General features: G+C 32.4%; 1 pseudogene; it reads left to right on the forward strand.

Moving 5' to 3' along the window:
* The first annotated feature begins 9,171 nt into the window (after positions 1-9,171).
* LOC115985918 overlaps positions 9,172-19,323 on the forward strand; it is a 48,332-nt pseudogene continuing 38,180 nt past the window's right edge.

The raw sequence follows: 19,323 nt of genomic DNA on the forward strand, positions 1-19,323 counted from the left end.
ATGAGCCTTGTTGAGGAATTAGCACGCATTTTTACTTAAACCTAAGAGAGGTGAGCTGTTTCTTGCTCGAGCTTAAGTCATTAAAATTAAACAAACCTTAAAATCAAGCATAAGCTTGTTTATTTAATAAACTAACAAAATAAACTAGTTTTTATCGAGTTGAACTTCAATTACTTATAAACAATTTGGTTCATATATTTGTAGGTATAAAAGAGTTCTTGGCTTCCACTACTTTTCCTTACCACATTATTAACTTTTCCTTCTCTATCACACAATCTCACAAATTCCTTGATATGATGTATTGTCAAAATCAAAGAGTAAAGAGCCATTTAAATTATTTTTCGTGAGTGGTATTTTATTTTCTAAATATGTATTTTGGGAAGAATATATTGTACAGAATATTGCAAATATTGTTAGAATTGAATTTTGTTTTTCCCTACTATTTTGACCATACCAAATTGCCAATTGGGTCGATTCAAAATTCATCGAACTGTGCTTTTATGGAACGGAGTAATTATTGTAATTATCACGTGAACCATCATGAATTCATGATATTTAGCAAAGACCGTTTATGGGAACACAACTGTATTAGGCTGAACCATGAATAATAGTTTGGAGAGAGAGAGAGTCATATTTACAAAAGGGTTGTGCATATTTTAATGGAAGAAACCTCTCCATCTTTGTGAAATCTTTTTGGGTTTTTAATTAGCTGGGAAATCTAGCATTCTTAACTCTTACTTCTTTGTTTCTTTCCCATCAAATTGACAGTTTTCTCTCATTTCAATTTTAACTCTTTATTTTTTGTTTTTTGAATAGATTAAGAAGGACTATATTTCCTCTTTAAAAAAGAACTTTTTTTGTTTTGTTTTGTTTTTGAGACTCAGTAAACTGGATCCATGGGATGGGGTGAAAGATAATTGCATGTTTTTTGAGTCAAGTCACACACTTTAATTGAGTCATGTCACACACACACAATATTGATTGTGTCATGGGCCAATCAATTATTCAATATAGCCTCTATACTGCCCCAAAAGGCAGGCGATTGTTCTGTTCATTTCATTCTAGTGTCTTCCATACATTTTTTTTTTTTTTTTATATTCCCAAGCATGCATGTCCAATTCCAAAAACTCCAAAACCCATTCATGCTCATGCATATAGCAAAGCAAATTAGCAGATATAAACATAATAATAAACCCATCCCAAACACAAAGAAAGAGAGAGATAGACTTTGAATTAAGGTATTGAAAAATAAAAAATGCCCTATAATCAAGTTGAAGACCAAAGTGCAAAGCCAAGTTGAGGAATCCCAAAGTCCCCCAGCAAAGGTGCAGCACAAAAGGCAAAGGCCAAAGGCAAAACGAAATGATTACTTGAATGAGGTTGGGACCCACCCGATAATCTTTCCTTTCCAAGTCTCTCAATTTTTTGACTTGGGATTGGGTCCCACCTTGGCCACCATTGTCTTTATGGATTGAATGATAAAAAGAGCACCTCACGTGGAGTCTGAACCAAAGGGCCTGTCCAACCACAAATTAAAAAAGGAACCCTCTTCTCTCTTCTTCATTCACAAATATATAATAAAAATCCTAGATTTTTTTTTTCTTTACACTCATTCAATTTTTTTTAAAAAAATAATTCAAAAGTTCAACCCAACAACAACAAAGCAATTTCTTTTTATTTTATTTTATTTTTATTATTATTATTATTATTATTGCTTTTTAAAGCTCACCCATATAATTCCCACTCAACACAATTTGTTGCTTAAAGATTTGCTTGCTCTTCTTCCTTCCTTATCTTCACTCTTTTTCTATAGAGCTACTATACACCTAGTCCTACATCAATTCTTCAAAACAAAAATTCCAGCCCATCCCACAAACCCTAAAAAGAAAAACAAAACCCAACCAAAAAAAAAAAAAAAAAAAAAATCTTTAACAAAACCCAAAAAAAAAAAAAAAACAATCTTTATGGTTTTATAGAGAGCGTGAGAGAGACCCACCTGCAAGATTAAATAAGGGTCACTCACAGTCTCTCATAAAAAAGCATTTTAGAGTCTCTCTCTCTCTCTCACACTTACCCTATTCTTCATTCACAAAAAACCCTTTAGGGTTTGGGAAGACACTATTTAACATGGGTATTGGCTGGTTTTTGCTGAAAGTCTCATTTGGGTTTTTTCTTTTTTAATATTTTATTTTTATTTTTACTACACAATATCTTATCATCATTGTTTGTGCAATCTTTTTCTTTTTCTCTTTTCTTATTTTATTTTTTCCCCCCAAAGCTGTAACTTTGTAATTTACGCTTTTTTATGTTGATGAAAATGACTTCTTTGCATGAAATGGTAAAGACTCCTACCTAACTAGCAATTGTGTTTTGCATATATATTTATTTCTTTTCTCTCATCTCTCCCTATCTCAAACAAGCCAGAAAGTTTGTGTAGTGAAAGGGATAAAACAGTGTTACTGCAATGTACTAACAACAACAACAACGACAAAATACTACTGATGTATATTGACCACTGTCAAAATATATATATATATATATACACACACCAAATAGTACCACTAACAACAAAGTTAGATTATCTAATGTTCAAAAAGAAAAATTACACCAACCCATCGTTCCTTTTTTTTTTTTTTTACATTCACTCAAATATTTAGCATAACTCTTGTGCTCATTTACTTATTATTGAGTTCTTGAATCAGTATAACAAAAATCGTAGCGAAGCTTCTGACAAGTACTACTCATGAGTAAAATAGATCTATTCTTAAGCTTTAAAGGGATGAGTTAAGAATTTGTAGTTTAGCAAATTGATATCTATCTAGTTTAGCACCAAAATCAAAACTATACATATTATCAAAAATAAAATTTAAAACTACGACATCATTAATGGCTAATAAACAAATAAGGGCACGACATCATACGTAATGCATAAGTTGAACAAAACTATCATACATCATTTAAGAAGAAACAAAGTTCTTATGTTTTATGTGACCATAATATTGAATCCCCTATTCATCTTTTCTGGAATTTTCAAGTCGCAATGCTATATTCTTTCAAAGTTGGGAAGGTCTTATAGATGGATTTTAGATCCACCAATGATATTTGGTTTGAATATGGAACGTAAGCACTTTTTTACTTTTTCTGGAGCCATAATACTAGAATTGATTTGGAAAAATAGGAACTACGTGTTGTTTGAAAAGAAGACTTTTGAGATTGACAGCCTAGTTGGGAATCTATGCTAGCTAAAAAAAGAACACGGCTGGAGAAGTGAGATCCCACATAACAATTCTGTCTGAAAAATCCACAGCAAATAGTCTCATCCTCCAAAAGGACATGTGAAATTCAATTGCAACGCTGCAGTGGGCAAAGAGTTCTCAATTGTTGCGGTGGTCACTAGAGTTTGGAGAGGGACAATGGTTTTGGCTGCATCTAAAAAAGCCGATACCATTATCCCTCTCTAAGCAGGGGTCAATGATATGGTAAAATCATATGAAAGCAAAGGTTATGACTTTACTATGGAAGATTTGCTCTGATGGTCTTCCTGTTAAGGCTGAAGTGGGCAAGGGAATTGCTTTGATGGAAATCTTATATCCGTTATGCTCCTCTAATACTTAATCTCAAGACCATCTGTTCTAAGGCGTAATTTTGCTAAAGCTCTTTGGTATAGCTTAAGTAGTGGGCTTAAAACTAATATACTAGGTGTATGAATGATTTTGCAATAGAAATGCTAACTAGATTGATTCTTTAGAATTTATTAATTCATGTGCTGCATCATGTGGTCAATCTGGATTACTAGAAATAAAGTTGTATTTGCAAGGAAAATTGTTTCTCTTAATCTACTTTAGCTATGAACAGAAGGTGCTTTGTTGGCAAGAACAGATGGGGGGAAATATGGTAGTAGGGTGTCATGACGGGGAGACACAAGACAAAAAGCTAACAACATGCATCAAGATCAGAGAGCTATTATCAATTCTGCAGCGAGGCAATTCAACCGTCATCTTCCTTCTGTTGAATAACATTGTGGTGGAATTTTGCAAAGGCAACAAAATTCCCTGATGGATGCCTCATTTTCTCTTTAGTGAAGTGAGACAATTTAGTTGGTAAATAGATATAATGGCTTTTAAGTAGGTCAGGCTGTGTTTTTTAAGAGCCTAATCAGCTAGCTACTTCAATTTGCTTTGAATTGAGGTAATTTGCTACTATATTACTATATGATATATGTATGTATGTCTAACGCAGACTGTTTGTACGATTGTATCCTAGGCCTTCCTGTTGATGGTTACAATCACTCCATATCATTGTAATTTTGAGATGAATGTTGTACATATGACCAATTTCTTTAAATCTATTTTGTCAACCTTTATTTTGAACTATAATTTTTTAATCCATTTGCTTTCATATGATTTTACCATTGAGCAAAGTGATTTTTAATCTTTTACAAATTGAAGAATAGGCTTTTGGTTTCTTTTCCTTAAGTTCAGGTCCCCAAGCATTTGTTGATGTTATCTTACAGGAGCATTGCTTTGGTTCTAATTATATGGGCTCCTCCTAAGTTGTATAGTTTTCTAGTTCAATAAAATTTTTACAATCTAATAGTGAAATTAGCACAACACATCACACGAACTCTTCAAATCTACCTGCTATTGTATCAATTGACCCCTTCTACTTGTTTAACATCAAGGATTTTAGCTTTATTTTTAATTTGGTCCTGAACATTTTATAGCTTTTATTTTAGTTTTTATAGTCTTTAATTTGTTGTCATTTCCTGCCGTCATACAGGATTATTGTTTTTGTCAAAATTACTGGATTTATCAACGACTAGATTTATCCTACTGGATTTATCCAACTTTCAACATGCTATATAAAGTTTCTCAAAAAAAAAAAAAAAAAAATGCTATATCAACGACTAATCTAAAAAGTTCTCAGACCCGACCCCAAAAGTTCTTCCCTAAAAAATTATCTATCTTGCCAATCAATCTATAGAGACTAATTAAGAGGATGACAAAAATGATACAAATCTCACACTAGAGAGAGAGAGAGAGAGAGAGAGTACATACGCTTTTTACCACCGACAGCCTTGTGAACCAGCCTTCTCGGCGATGGGCTCGGCGGCGTTGGGTATGGGTTCGACCTTGTCAGCGGTGGGGTCGTCGGCGCTGGGTTGGTCTCTCGGCGTCGGCGTCGGCGGAGTTTTTTATGGAAGGATTTATCTGAAGAAACAAAAAAAATTAGGGTTTCTCTGAAGAAAGAAAAAAAACAATTTAAAAAAAAAATGGGTGAAATTTAGGGTTTTATCTTGATCCTAACCTTCACTGGAGAGTAAACTCAACTGACGGACAAAGAGGTTGAGATCGGATGAAGGGTGCGGGTTGAGGTCGGAGATGGAGGGTAAGGGCTTCAGAGATGGAGGCTTGAGATCGGACGGAGGTGATGAGGGTCAGATCGGATGGAGCGTAGAGATGGAGGTGATGAGGGGTCAGATCGGATGGAGCGTAGAGATGGAGGTGATGAGGGCTTCAGAGATGGAGGGTTCAGATCGGGTGGAGGGTAGCTGATGCGTTGGAGAGAGTTTATTATGAATATTTATACTTCCCCTAAAGCCGCATTTTTAACATGCGGCTATAGGGGAAATCTGAAGCCCCGTTTCAAAAACGTGGCCCCAGTCCTCACTAGAGCCGCGTTTTAAACACGCGGCTTCAGAACCAATCCTTAGGCCGCGTTTTCAGTTTAAGAAAACGGGGCCTCAGAACCAAACTAGAGCCGCGTTTTAAACACGCGGCTTCAGAACAAGTCCTGAGGCCGCGTTTTTATCTCAAAAAACGCGGCCTCAGAACGTGTCTATGGGCCCGCGTACAAAACGCGACCTTAAGGTTCTGTGAAGCCGCGTTTTCTTGAACGGGGCTTTAGGCTCAACCTTGGGCCGCATTTTAAAAATGCGGCCACAGTAAAAGCAGACAAAAAAAAAAAAAAAAAAGAGTTAAAGAAAAATTAAACTGCGGAAGTCCTTAGGCCGCGTTTTTATCTCAAAAAAACGCGGCCTCAGAACCTGTCTATGGCCCCGCGTATAAAACGGGGCCTTAAGGTTCGCCTTGGGCCACATTTTTAAAAACGGGGCTTTTGCCTCACCTTGGGCCGCGTTTTTTATGGCCGCGGATAAAAAACGCGGCCCAAGGCCCCCGCGTTTTGTAGTGATCACATTAAGAATTATTTATTGAGGCATTTGTAAAACTTTTTAACTAAATTGATACAAATATCAATCTAGGGACAAAATTAAAATCTAACACGTAATTAAGGATTTGACACATTGTTTAACCCTTCTCCTTTTATCAGTAAAACACCATCCATTGTCATGTCAATTTAGATGTCTTAGGCAATAGGCATGGCTTGTTCGCTGATAACATTTTTTTTTTCTCTTCTTTGTTTGATGCCAAAAGATTCTCTATTTTACTATTATGACATAGATGATGAGTACTATATGACGGATGAAGAAACTAGTATGATTTTGATATGGACAGAACTTAGTGGATAGATTAAATAAAATTTTTTATTCACCTTATGCAGCAATTCTTCACCTTTCTCGCGTGAAAATATGGACTATAAGAAAAAGTCAACTACGAAGTGGGTCAATTGTAACCGACCAAGTTAAAGTCTGGAGACCATTCCCAGTCTCGAATAGGCCTATTCAAGACTGGGAATGGTCTTAAAACTTTAATAAACCCTAGGGTAGAAAATTAAGAAGGGAATATTTGAATCCATTGGCCTTCGTTTTTTCCATATTGACTTTAATAAAAGCAACACTTCCCCTATCCGGAGAATTACTTCACCACGCTAAGGAAATGGGGCACTTCCCTAATTAGTTTGAGAAATGGAATAAAATGTTGGATTTTTTTTTAAAGGGACATTTGCCCATTTTCTCCAAGAAATTCATGGTAAACCTAAAAAAATTATAACAAAAAGATGGAATCTTACAAGGGAAGCTAGCTTTTAATTGCGTAATCAATGTACATAAAAGTTTATTGTTTTTCTCTCTTTTATATTTTTATCTAAATACAAAATTAATAATTAAGATAATCATAAAAATGTATTTATTGTAATTTTACTTATTTATGAAATTCTATATTCTAATCATTCAAAAAGAAATATGATCTGCCAAGAATTCAATGAAAAGTTCAAAACAAAAGACAAAACTCTTGTCATTTATCCCTTCTAACTCAAAAAGCTTTTAATTGATACTATGTGTTATTTTTCTATTTATTTAACAATAACTCTATAGCTACAAAGTATTTCACAACTATGGAGGTGACAAAAGGCACATGGTATATTTTTTTTATTCTTTCATTTTTTTTTTTTTTTTAAATCACGCTTTGCCACTTAAGAAGAAATTTTTGCTTCCTTCCTTTAAACTATACGAAAGTGATAATTGATCAAAATATATATGAACTATGAGTAAGGATTGGAACTAACGCCTAATTACACTAAACCCATGCAGATGTTGACTCAGAGTCAATGTTATTAATGTTAAAAACCTAAGAGAGATAAAGAAGCAATGAGAATAGATGTTTCAGAGAAAATATATACCAAGTATGAAAGCTTTGAAGTTTGAACCAGTGATCAGTTTAGTCAATCACACCTTGATCTTATTTATGTTCTTTTTTCTTCGTTAGTAATATTGCGAAACAATATGCAGCCTTCTATTATAGAGCGATTTTGACCTTAGCAATAAATTATTTATTATATATATATAAATAAACTTTGGTAGCCATGTTTACATCTAAAATTTTCATTATATATATATATAAGGGGTCGAAAGTACACAATAATAATGAAGTAAATGCTTAAAATAAGAAATATTATAAAAAAATAGTAGATATTTTAACAAGATTTCAATAACAAATTTAAACACTTACAGGAGATAATAGTAGATACAAAGCTTAGAATTGGGATGGAAACAATGTTACGAGCTTCGAAAGTAGCCTGAAAACTATAGAGAATTTGAAACTAGAAAAATTGAGTGATGCCTCTAATCTGAAAGGGACATCCCCTTTCATAGGCAAAATAAAACACTATTTAAACAGAAAAATTGTCTATTTACTGTTCATGTGAACAGTATAATTGACATTTTTTTACTATTTATGGCAGGTCAGCATGTGTTGTTTGGAGAGGAAATTGTCTCCCATGGGAACAGCCAGAGCAAGAGTCATACTTCTATCAGAGAATCAAAACAGCTTTGTAGCTTTAGCAGGGAATCATTGCATACTTATCAAATTAGTAGCTTTAGCAATTTTGGCTACTTGTGCTGACAAGGTTAATTCTCTCCTAAATCTGGTGTGGAAGTTTCATCATTACCAAATAATTCCTAATTATAGGGATAATAGGGATTGGTATAAGCAACAGAGGCTTTTGAGGATGCCCCTGATTCTTGATCATCTTCTTCTTTTGAGTTAACATTTGTAGCTCTTTCTTCATCCTTCCATTGTTGTCTTAATAGAGCAATTAAGGTGGATTTGCTGAGATCATCAAAAGCAGACTTCTTCTTTTTGGTCTTCATAGAAGACTTAGCAGGTTTAGTAGTGGATGTGGTAGCAGGTGTAGGTGCAATGGGTTGAGGCATGGTTGCTTGCACAAGGGGGTAAGCCAGAGCTTGAGCTTTAAAATGAGTAATAGTAGAAACAGTGCTTTGAGAAGCAACAGGGAATTCCTCCCAGGTAACATTATCGATAACATCTTTGGTGTGGGAGAACTTGTCCCACCATTTAACAAACCATTGCCAAGTTCGAATATTGCCTTCCTTTACATACAGTCATTTCAAGATCTAGGGGACTTTGTATTTTTTAACAAAATGAAGTATCGCAGGAAACTTATCATCATGTCTATTTCTCTTATAAAAACTTACAAAATACCTAAAGGAGTCAATCAAAGATCTTGGAAAAATATCAATAATTGGGCCAAATTGCGTCCACCATCGGGTGAACCGAAAAGGGAGTTGAGAACTAAAATTTTTATCAAATTAACAAACCAGGAATGGGTCATAGTTTTATCTTGGTGTAGCATAAACTTGAACCAAGCATGGATGCAGTCATGGTAAGAATAAGGAATAATCCTGCCAGGTAAAGGCTTTGTAAAAGCAGGATTCCATTTTTTTCCAGTAACGATACTGAGTATGAAAACACTATGGTAAATGAAAGGGATAATCACAAACCAGCAGACACGCTCAATTACTCACCTTTCCGAGTTGCTGCAAATATAGCAAGGACAACTACTTATTTAGGAATATCTGACTTCATGGATTTCCAACATGAAGGTACGTGTGAAAAAATAAGAGAACAACCGCGCCTTGCCCGTGTGAAAAAATAAATAAATAAGTGAACTAATAAAATAGTGCCGCCAACTATAAGAGACCGAGTAAAAGATAATAACACAATGGCCTTAGCAGCTTAGCTTACTAAAAAGGTTTAAGTGGCCTCGATAGATTGGCTGCTATCGAGTTGTCAGTTGAAACAACAGTTGCAGAACTAAAATGATTGAGTAGTCTTGAGCTTATTCTAATTGTGTTTTCATTTGTAACAAGCTTATTTGCTGCTAGTTAATATATATACCCTTTTCTTACAATTAAAAATAAAAAAGGGATTTTACACCATTTATTTAATCTAAGTCGATACCTTAAAATTATTTCTGGACTGATGATTTCTCATTTGTTTATTGCCTCAATCTACAGACAATTTATTTGAGGGCTTTTGCATAAATTATTTATATATTTTAGATTGAAAATACATACATTTAGTATAAAAATAATAATTCCATGCCATGTATGGGCTACGAGTGTAATATTTAAAAGTATGGGTTACAAGTTTAATATTTAAAAGTCAAAAACTATGAGAACTAACTTTTAGAATTAATAATGCCCTAAGATACAAATTTTATGACACTTTTCATTAATAAAAGTGCTTTTTTTCAAAGATTATATGATCATGTTATATTATGAATTCATTTGAAAAATAGTCCATGGGTTAATATATATATGAGATTTAGTTGTGTTAATAAGATTAAATATTATAACAACAACAACAATAAAGCCTTGAGATCAACTATGATTCCTCAATAAATTAGTTTGGATCGGATACATGGAATATTTTCCTTTGTTTTATTCTATTCGAAATCATTGATCACTGATCCCTCAATAATTGACATGTCTTCCCCCCCCCCCCCCCTACTTCTATTAATGTTCTTTTTGGTCTTCATCTACAATTTTTTATTCCCTCAACTTAAATTAGCTCACTCTTTCTTTATTGCAAGTGCATTAGTCACTTTTCTTTGAATATAATTAACCTAACCATTTTATTCGACTCTCTCTTATCTTTTTATAAATCAATGAAGACCACCTCTATCTTTATTTGAATCTCCTAATTTTGAACCTAATATTTTTATATATTTCCACTTAACCATCATAACATTCTCATTTGATGAATATAGAATATTTAAAATTTTAAATCACAATTCCTTTTGTGACATATAAATTTTATTTTCTTCATAAATGATGAAATTGAGCACTTCATTTGACAAGAGTACAACATAGTAGTCATGATGGTCTACATTGACTATGGAAGTGGAAACTTTTAATTAATAGGTTAATGTATAGGAATACATTGAAATAATTTGATTTATAGTTCTACAAACTATTGTCATTTGAGTAATTAAACCGCTAAGAGCATAGATTCTTAATCTTGTGGATGGTGGACTCAAATGTGAAATGTATGTTAAAACCTTGATTTGTTGGGTAATCACATGTATAGTTGTGGGAACACTGATTTTTAGGATGGAATTTGTAATCTCAATAAGAGATAAGTTGAGATAAATTTAATGAAAATTGATTATATATTCAAAGTATCATGATTAATCATTTTAATAAATGGTTACTAATCTTCAACCTCTTACTCACTTAATTCATTACTTCGGGCCTCTTTGGCCTATTCTTGATTGCTTTCTATTTCATATAATGTCCATGGGTTTACTACTTCTTTCTCTAGGCTCCTTTAGGCCTGCTTGCTCCCTTTGAGGCCCATTTATTATTTTCTAGGCCTATGATTCATTATTCCTGCCATTTGAGTTTAATGGTTTTCCTCTCAATTTACTAACTCTCCTCCTCCCATATTATTGGACTTCTTCCTACTATTGGGCCTCCTTGCTAAAGTGAGCATCAACAGACATATTGCCATTTCATGATCCAAGGCAACTTGTATTTTTTTAACTAAATGTAGGGTTGCAAGAAACTTAGCACGATATGCATTTGTCTTAAAAACACTTATAAAACACTTCAAGGAGCCAATTAAAGGTCCTGGAAAAATATCAGTAATAAGATCAAATTGTGTCCACCAACAAATGAACCACAAAGGAAGCTGAGAATTGAAATCTTTATCAAACTTAACAAACCAAGAGTGGGTCATAGTAGCAACCATGCATGAATATAATTATGGTATGAATATGGAATAGCTGAACCAAGAAGAGGTTTTGTAGAAGCAAGACAAAGTCCCAATTTTTTTTTTAGTAACAATATTGACTATGAAAATAAAATGGTAAATAATTTTTTATTTATCAATCTTATCAGATATGAATTTGGTAAATGCCAAATTTTCATGAAGCAGGATAGAAGAGTAATACTTTAAATTTTTACCATTGTGTTCGGGTATCCAGTGGAAGTTCAGGGTAAAATAATCTGTAGCAAGTTTAAGAGGGTCTTTGATCATAACTATGTTGGGTTCTTCGGAAAAACAGGTTTTGGAAGTATTGTTTTTTAACATATTGAGAAGGATTGGGGTTTTTGGAGAAAGTGTCTTTAACAAGTTGGTTGGCAAGGACCATAGCATATGGATCATAAGAGGATGCTAACATAGTGGAGTAGTTTGGTCTGGGGATAATACCCAGGGTAGTAAAGTGGTTAGCAATGTCAACAGGGGAAGCAAGTTCTTGTTTAACAAGTTGTTTAGTATATATAGCTGGGTGTTTGTCTCTGGACCTTCTACTTGCCATTGCGGTACTGCAAGAATTAACAAGTAAAGAACTCAATGATAGCATTTTGAGAACCTTTAATATATTCAATATCAAAATCAAAAACACTTAAAATAGCTTGCCATCGGGCAAAAATATGTTTTGAAGCAATATTTTCAACATCTTTTTCTATAACATATTTAGCACTTTTGTAATCAATGCATAACAAAAACTTTTGATTTAGCAAATCACTTTGAAATTTGGAGATACATAGCACTAAAGATAATTTTTTTTTTTAAGTACTATAATTTATTTGTGCAGTATTCTAGACGCCTGAATGGAAACGAACAATTTGTTTAGGTGAGTCTAGTCAAACAAGTTGTTTCAGAATACCTCCTTAACCAATGACAAAGGCATCAATTTCAACAATTTTGAAAGCATTAACAGTGGGGATACCAAGGCAGGGCAAAGTTTTAACATGAGACTTGATTTAGTTAACAAGAGAAGTATGAGTATTAGACTAGGGAGGAGGATTATTTTGTAATCGATCAAAGAAAGGTTTACATTGTTTCCTCAAGTCCTTATAAAACTTAGAAATGTAGTTTAAAGGCCCAAGGAATCTTTGTAACTGTGTTTTATCAATAATGACATCAGAAAATTTATCAGCAAATTGAATGGCTCTATCAATGGCACGATCTGTCCTTCAGAAATGTCAGCCAAGGAAACGAACCTTTGTTTGAAATAGTTTAAATTTTTTTTTTTTTTTTTTTGCAGAGACAACAATACCACTATGTTTGATGATATCAAGACATTTATATAAATGTTTCCAATGTTTATCAATGGATTTGAAATAGACAAGGACATCATCAATATAAACAATGGTGAAATGACTGAAGGAATTGAAGATATTATTCATAATGTTCTGGAATTCACTGGGGGCATTCTGAAGACAAAAGGCATAACATTCCACTCATAATGCCCAAAGGGAGTGGTGAAAGCAGTCTTGTACTTATCAGTTTCACATATTTGGACTTGCCAAAACCCAGATACGAGGAGCCCCTTTTTCAATTTCAGTGTTTTTCTAAACATAGAAGGCAGCACAAGACTAGGGGGATTTGCTATTCCTAATTAGTTTTTTTGACACGCAAATCATGAGTTTCCTATTTACAAAATTCAACAGTTTCAGCATTTATTTGAATGGCATGAGCTTTAGTAGGAATGTTCTTCTTATTAAAATGTTTAACATAAGGTAAATTAACAATATGCTTTTTCCTATGCGAAAAAGCCTTGGGAATATCAGAACAAACATCATTAATTAATACCTTATGAAAATTATCAATTTTGGATTGTAATAATTTATTGGAAAGTTGTTTAGCAATATTCTTATGTCTAACTTCTTGCTTAAGAAAATTTAGATGTTTGGTTTTAGCATGAATCGGGTTTAAAGAATCATCAATATCAATTTCAAATTTTGAAGCAAATTTAAATTTCATTTTCTGCCCAAAAGAGTTAGTAGTGATACCATCATGTTCAGTAAGAAAAGGATATAAAGAGTTTATGAAAGGCATGTCAAGAATCACTTTATCAGTCATGATTTTAACAAGAATAGAGGGAATTTTAAAATGAACATTGTCATGGCAAACATGAGCACTAATTCATTCATATTTGATTTTCATTTGAGTACCACCAGCAAAAAAAAGTTACTCAGTGGATTTTTCATAATATTTAGAAGGAATTATCCCTTCTTGAATGCAATTCATATCAGCATCAGAGTCAATTATAGCACTAACATTAAATTCATATTCATGGCAAACAACAATTTTAACTTTTGAAAACCATTTTGGAGGGATCAATCTGTTAATAAGACTAAGCCTATTAATATCAATAGGAGCAGTATTAGAAAGAGGAGCTTGTTGATTGGGGCCGTCTTCATCTTTCTGCTCATTAGGCTCATTATCAGTTTGTTCATTATCAAGTTGTTTATCAATTTTTAAAACTAACATTTCTTGTATTAAGCCAAAGTTATCATTTTTAACATTTTTTAAATAATTTTTTAGCTCAATGATTTCTTTCTTAATAATAGTAATTTCATGTTGTAAATCATTAACATTTATCTCTTTGGACTTCTTTTTATTAAATCACATTCCAAAGTTTCATCAAGACTTATCTTTGATTTCATCTTTTTATCATTTTCATCCTTAATCATGGTTTTCTTGAGCTTTTTAAGATATTCTTCTTTAAGACAACTCTGTGATAAATAGAAATATAGAATACGGATTTGATTCACTTTCCAACTGAAATATAAAAAAGAGTCATCTCAAATCCTTAAAGTCCCAAACTTCGTGAACAATTACAAACTCAATTCACAATACCCATTGCAAAATTGAACTCAAACTGCAAAGGCTCATATTATTTGTTTAACTTACTAATGCTTTATTTAAAATGAGTGTTGGCCCCAAGAAAACGGTGAATAGCAGATTCAAACTAGTAACCACCTCTTTGTGAGGCATGGCACCCAATGAATTCTACTACCCTTGGGGCAACATTAATTAAACTCCTTTAGTTGCATAACAAGCATTTAAACTGAATGCGCCAATAGCAAAAAAAACCCAATTGAAATTAAAACATACTACCAAGTACCAAGATAAAGATGCTTACAAATGTAATATTTATTTCTACACAAAATTCTGTACACCCAATTCTACATTTAACCCATAGAACATGGAAGCTTCAACAAACCATACTAAACTAACAATTGGAACCAAAACCAAACACTTAAAAAAATTGAAACAAATTGCCAACAACAACACAGATGCTTGAAATTCAAAATTCAATAAACTCAAACAATTTGCAACACCCCAACACATACCGGGTCATCTTTACAGTCATTGATAGAAGCAGCAAATACACATTTTGATGAGTCTAACTTACCCCACCTCTCCACCACTCTAAAAACCCCTCCTTAACTAACCTTAGCTTCAATAACTATTACCCAAAAAAAAAAAAAAAAAAATGTAAACACCAAGCAAAGTATCAAAAACCCAGATATATAAATACAAAATAAAGCATATAAAATCCGAAAGACAATTTTTTTACAAAAGGGTAATGCTAATTTTAATCAATGAATAAAAGGGTGTAAGAAAAAAAAAAATTACCTTTGATGAGACCAAGTGCGGTGAAGGATAGAGCTCGAAGAGAAGGGCAACCAGGGCACTCTAATGTAGTTGTATGAGGCATCTTTTTCGTAAAAATTTGCTTTGTCTCTCACAAACAAAAAGTAACAAACCCGCCACCAAAAACCAAGAAACAAGTGCCAGAACAACATTAAACCCTTGCAAACCTTGCCTTGTGTGTGTTTGTGTCTTTGAGTTAATGATTGTTTTTAAAACCGAGCCAACCGGTCGAATGAGATATATGGAAACCAAAAAGTCCAAATTTTGGGCCCATAATAAGGCTTCAGACCTATTATTTTAAGCATGCTCTTGCATCCAACATACCAACACTACAAATCTTATCCGAGACAACCCAACCCAATGCCTCAGATTGGTTTTCATTAGTTGATTTATTGGGCTGAAAGTTGAAACTTTTATTTAGCCTTGGGTTGGGTCAGATTTCAGTTAATAGTTTTTTCAAACCATTTGATGTTACCCAACTACACATAATATATAAATTTATTTTATTACAATAATTTCACTAGTTTATTTTGATTTATATTAGTATTTTGAGAATTATTTTTTGATGAATTTAGAAATTTGAAATATATTTTTGGCATATTATTTGAATTGTAATAATTTATTGAATAAATAGTTTACATAGTTGATGAAAACCCATTTAAATGGGATGAATTGGAAGCAAACACTAATAGAACAAATGTGCAATTTTCTTTGTCATAGATATTGTCTTGTTTTTTCTTTTAATTTAGTTTATAACATTTTTTTTGTAGAAAATTCGATACCTTTGACATTTCCTAGTATGTGACTATGCGAGTAGTATATTTGCTAAATTAACACAGTTAATGAAGTTCATTTTGGTGTCTTTAATTTTTATATTTTCTGATTAAACATTAATTAATCACTAATATATCGCTTATTTCTTAACCACTTTCTTGTTTTCCGTGTTATGATTTAGATTAGATCAATTTTATTTATATTGTTTTTAAAAATTAATTTTTTTCTGAAAATTAGATCGGAACAAGCATACTACAACTTTTTATGGGAAAAAAAGTGCGCAATGGATTGCTTTTTTTTTTTTTTTTTTTTTTTTTTGAGCAAATAATAACAAAGAACTAGTCAATGCAGATGGAAAGTCATAAAACCAAATTGCGGTTCCTTTAAGAAATAATAAAATCTTCTACAAGAGTTTCTTAAATCCACAAAGAGAGTTATTGGCATCCACCAAAAAATAGAGTGACAAAACTATGAAATTTTATTAAAGTGAATACGACTTTTATTTACAGGCTTGAGGGCCAACTTAAAGACTTTGCAAAATTTAATTCACAAGAAAATATATTCTGAAATATATCCTAATTAATACCTACCATAATAAGGCCCTAATTTTACTAGGAAAACATTAAATACACTTAAAATCAAGGAAATAATATACTTCTTATATTTTCCGGCATCACTAGCCATGTAGCCATTAGTTAAGGAGATCTAAGATGATAGGAATGATTGAAAGAGAAGGATTTGGTTTACCTCCAATACTTTTTTAACTAGAATCTCTTTTCGTTTTAATGAGAAATTGTTACATCACTCACAAATTAAATAAAATGTAGAGATTAAAACTCAATATCACTTGTCACCGTTATTTAAAACAAAATGAGATTTCTAATTTAAAAAAGTAATAAAAGTAAGCCAAACCTATTGGAAAACTCAAGTTTCTAAAAGTTACAGGTTGCAAAATCTTTCCAATGATTTTTTATGTCACCTATTCTTTGAAGCCAACAAGTATAGACTGTAGACATCATATCACATAGAATGGGTCTAATCTCGCATTCAATAGCAAATATTTAAGCATGAAAAAGAATTTTATGTGTATATATATATTTCAAATTTAAGAGTTGAAGCAATCTAAACTACGGGGAGCTAGCTATGCCTTTGCTTCAGTTATATATAGTAGGATCAAAGGAGAAACACAGGTTTGTCCACAGGATTATGCAGAACCTTCATCTACTTGGAAGAAGTTAGTTGAAGAGTCTCGTATGTTTATTATGATCTGCTTGAATATCAAGCCAACAAAAAAGCCTAGTGAACTGCCATTGTTCCATTCAACCGATCAATTACTCAATAAAGGCCATACATATATATTGGGAGGGTTAAAATAAAGGCTCACTACATTTTGTCAAAAGCTTTTTCCATATCAACCTTCATAGACATGAGACCCCTTAATTAACAAAAAATATACAAATATTCTCTTCAGAGCAATTCATGGAAGATCTTGTGTCCAAGAATGATATTATATTGGAGAATTAGGTTTTCAGTTTTTAGAAATTAAAAAGGCAATGTGAGTAGCGTTCAGCTCTTTTACCATGAAGCATCTTATAAAGAAACAATGGAAAACCGAAATGTCAAATTCTTCACTGTGTTTCCAAAGGTAATAAATATTCAGAAAAAAAAAAAAAAAAAAAAAAAAAAAAAAAAAAAAAAAAAAAAAAAAAAAAAAACCAAAAAAACAAAAAAAAAAAAAAAACAAAACGGCTCGATTTTGGTTGTGTTTAACGGAGCAGTGTAGTGAATGCTGACGGGAGGCTTTGAAGGCTTAAAATGAATTTTGATTAAGTTTAGACGAGTGTTTTACATTTTTGCCAAAGAAAAAAGTGTAAAAGTAAACTAAAAATATAAGGATGTGTTAGAACCTGAAGTTACAGACCGGTAGGAGAGGGAAGCAGTAAATAAAGAGAATAAAAATAAACAAGGTTTAATTTTTTTAATGGTTTTTCCTTAAAATATATATATATATAAAAAAATTAAAAAAAAAACAATCAAACAAACAAACAAACAAATGGAGTTTTATTAAACCAAAATATGACAATAACTTATAATTTTTTTTTTTTTTTTTTAATTTTAGATAGTTACAATATACTGTTAAATCTCACAGTTTGAATAGTTTATGTTAGGTTCTAAAGACTTAGGATTTTATGTATTTAGAACTCTAATGTATATTGTTGGCAAACCATGATTAAAACAAGTTGTTTAGTCGCATTTAGACTTGCTCAAAGTTGGTTCATTTATGTAAAGTTGAAATAAGCTGTTACAAAAGTTATTTAAGCTTCTCGGTCTGGTTCAATCGATCGAACCTTAGACTCGATCAATCGAAAATCGAGTCAGAGGCGTTTTTCTGTAGAATTCCAACTCAGCCCTAGTTTGTTTAAAACGTTTAGAGTTTTCTAATTTGCCCTAGGTATAAAAGGCAAACCCTAGCCACATTTTAGTGTTGCTCATATTGTTATTTGTGTAAATCTCTTGTGAGATCTGTGAGGAGTTTTCCTTTACACAAGCTTAGGATTATCAAGAAGGAGATTCGTTCAAGAGCTTGATGATCATTCAGTTGCTGCCATAAGAACTTAAAGAAACACAAGCGGGTGTGCTTGTACTTGTTGGAGAATTCAAGAAAGAAGAAGTTCGTGGATTCGGAGCTTGCACGTGGTCGTGTCAGTAAGTTCTACTGGTGGGTAGCAATAAGAAGTTGAGCGTGGGGGCTTGTAAGTTTTATTGTATGAACTTCGATTCTTTTAAGATAGTGGATTTAGGTTTACCTTGAGAATAGTTAGGTTAAATCCTCCCCAGGTTTTTACCGGTTTGGTTTCCTGGGTGATCATATCATTGTGTTATTTATCTTTCTGCTGCTTTGCATGATATGATTGTTTGATTGTGATAACCTAGATTTGGAATTTGGACTAAGTAACAACTTGTCTAATTATCTAAGTTAATCCAATTGTGTTTTTAAGGGGTCTAAAACCCAACAGTTTCCCTCTTAAATTTTTGAGCACTTTGTACCTAGGAGGGTACCAACTAAGCTATAAGGCCCTTGACATTTCTTTTTAAAGTTGAAATTTAAATATAAATTAGTATTTGAATAGAAAAATATTTCAAACTTTATCATGATTTTAATAGCTATCAATTGCTTGCATTATATATATATATATATATATATATATATTATAGTATTTCTTATTAAAAGCTTCATATTCAAACGTACTTATTTGAAATAATATTGCTAACAGCACAGCATTCATCTCATTAGAAGGATTCTAAAGAGGAATAGATTTTGTATTAAAAAATAAAAATAAAAAAAGGAGAGAGAGAGAGAGAGGAGAGATAGATTCTTTACAATGTTATAAGT

Source organism: Quercus lobata, chromosome 4, assembly GCF_001633185.2.
Source record: "Quercus lobata isolate SW786 chromosome 4, ValleyOak3.0 Primary Assembly, whole genome shotgun sequence".
NCBI classification, from domain to species: Eukaryota; Viridiplantae; Streptophyta; class Magnoliopsida; order Fagales; family Fagaceae; genus Quercus; species Quercus lobata.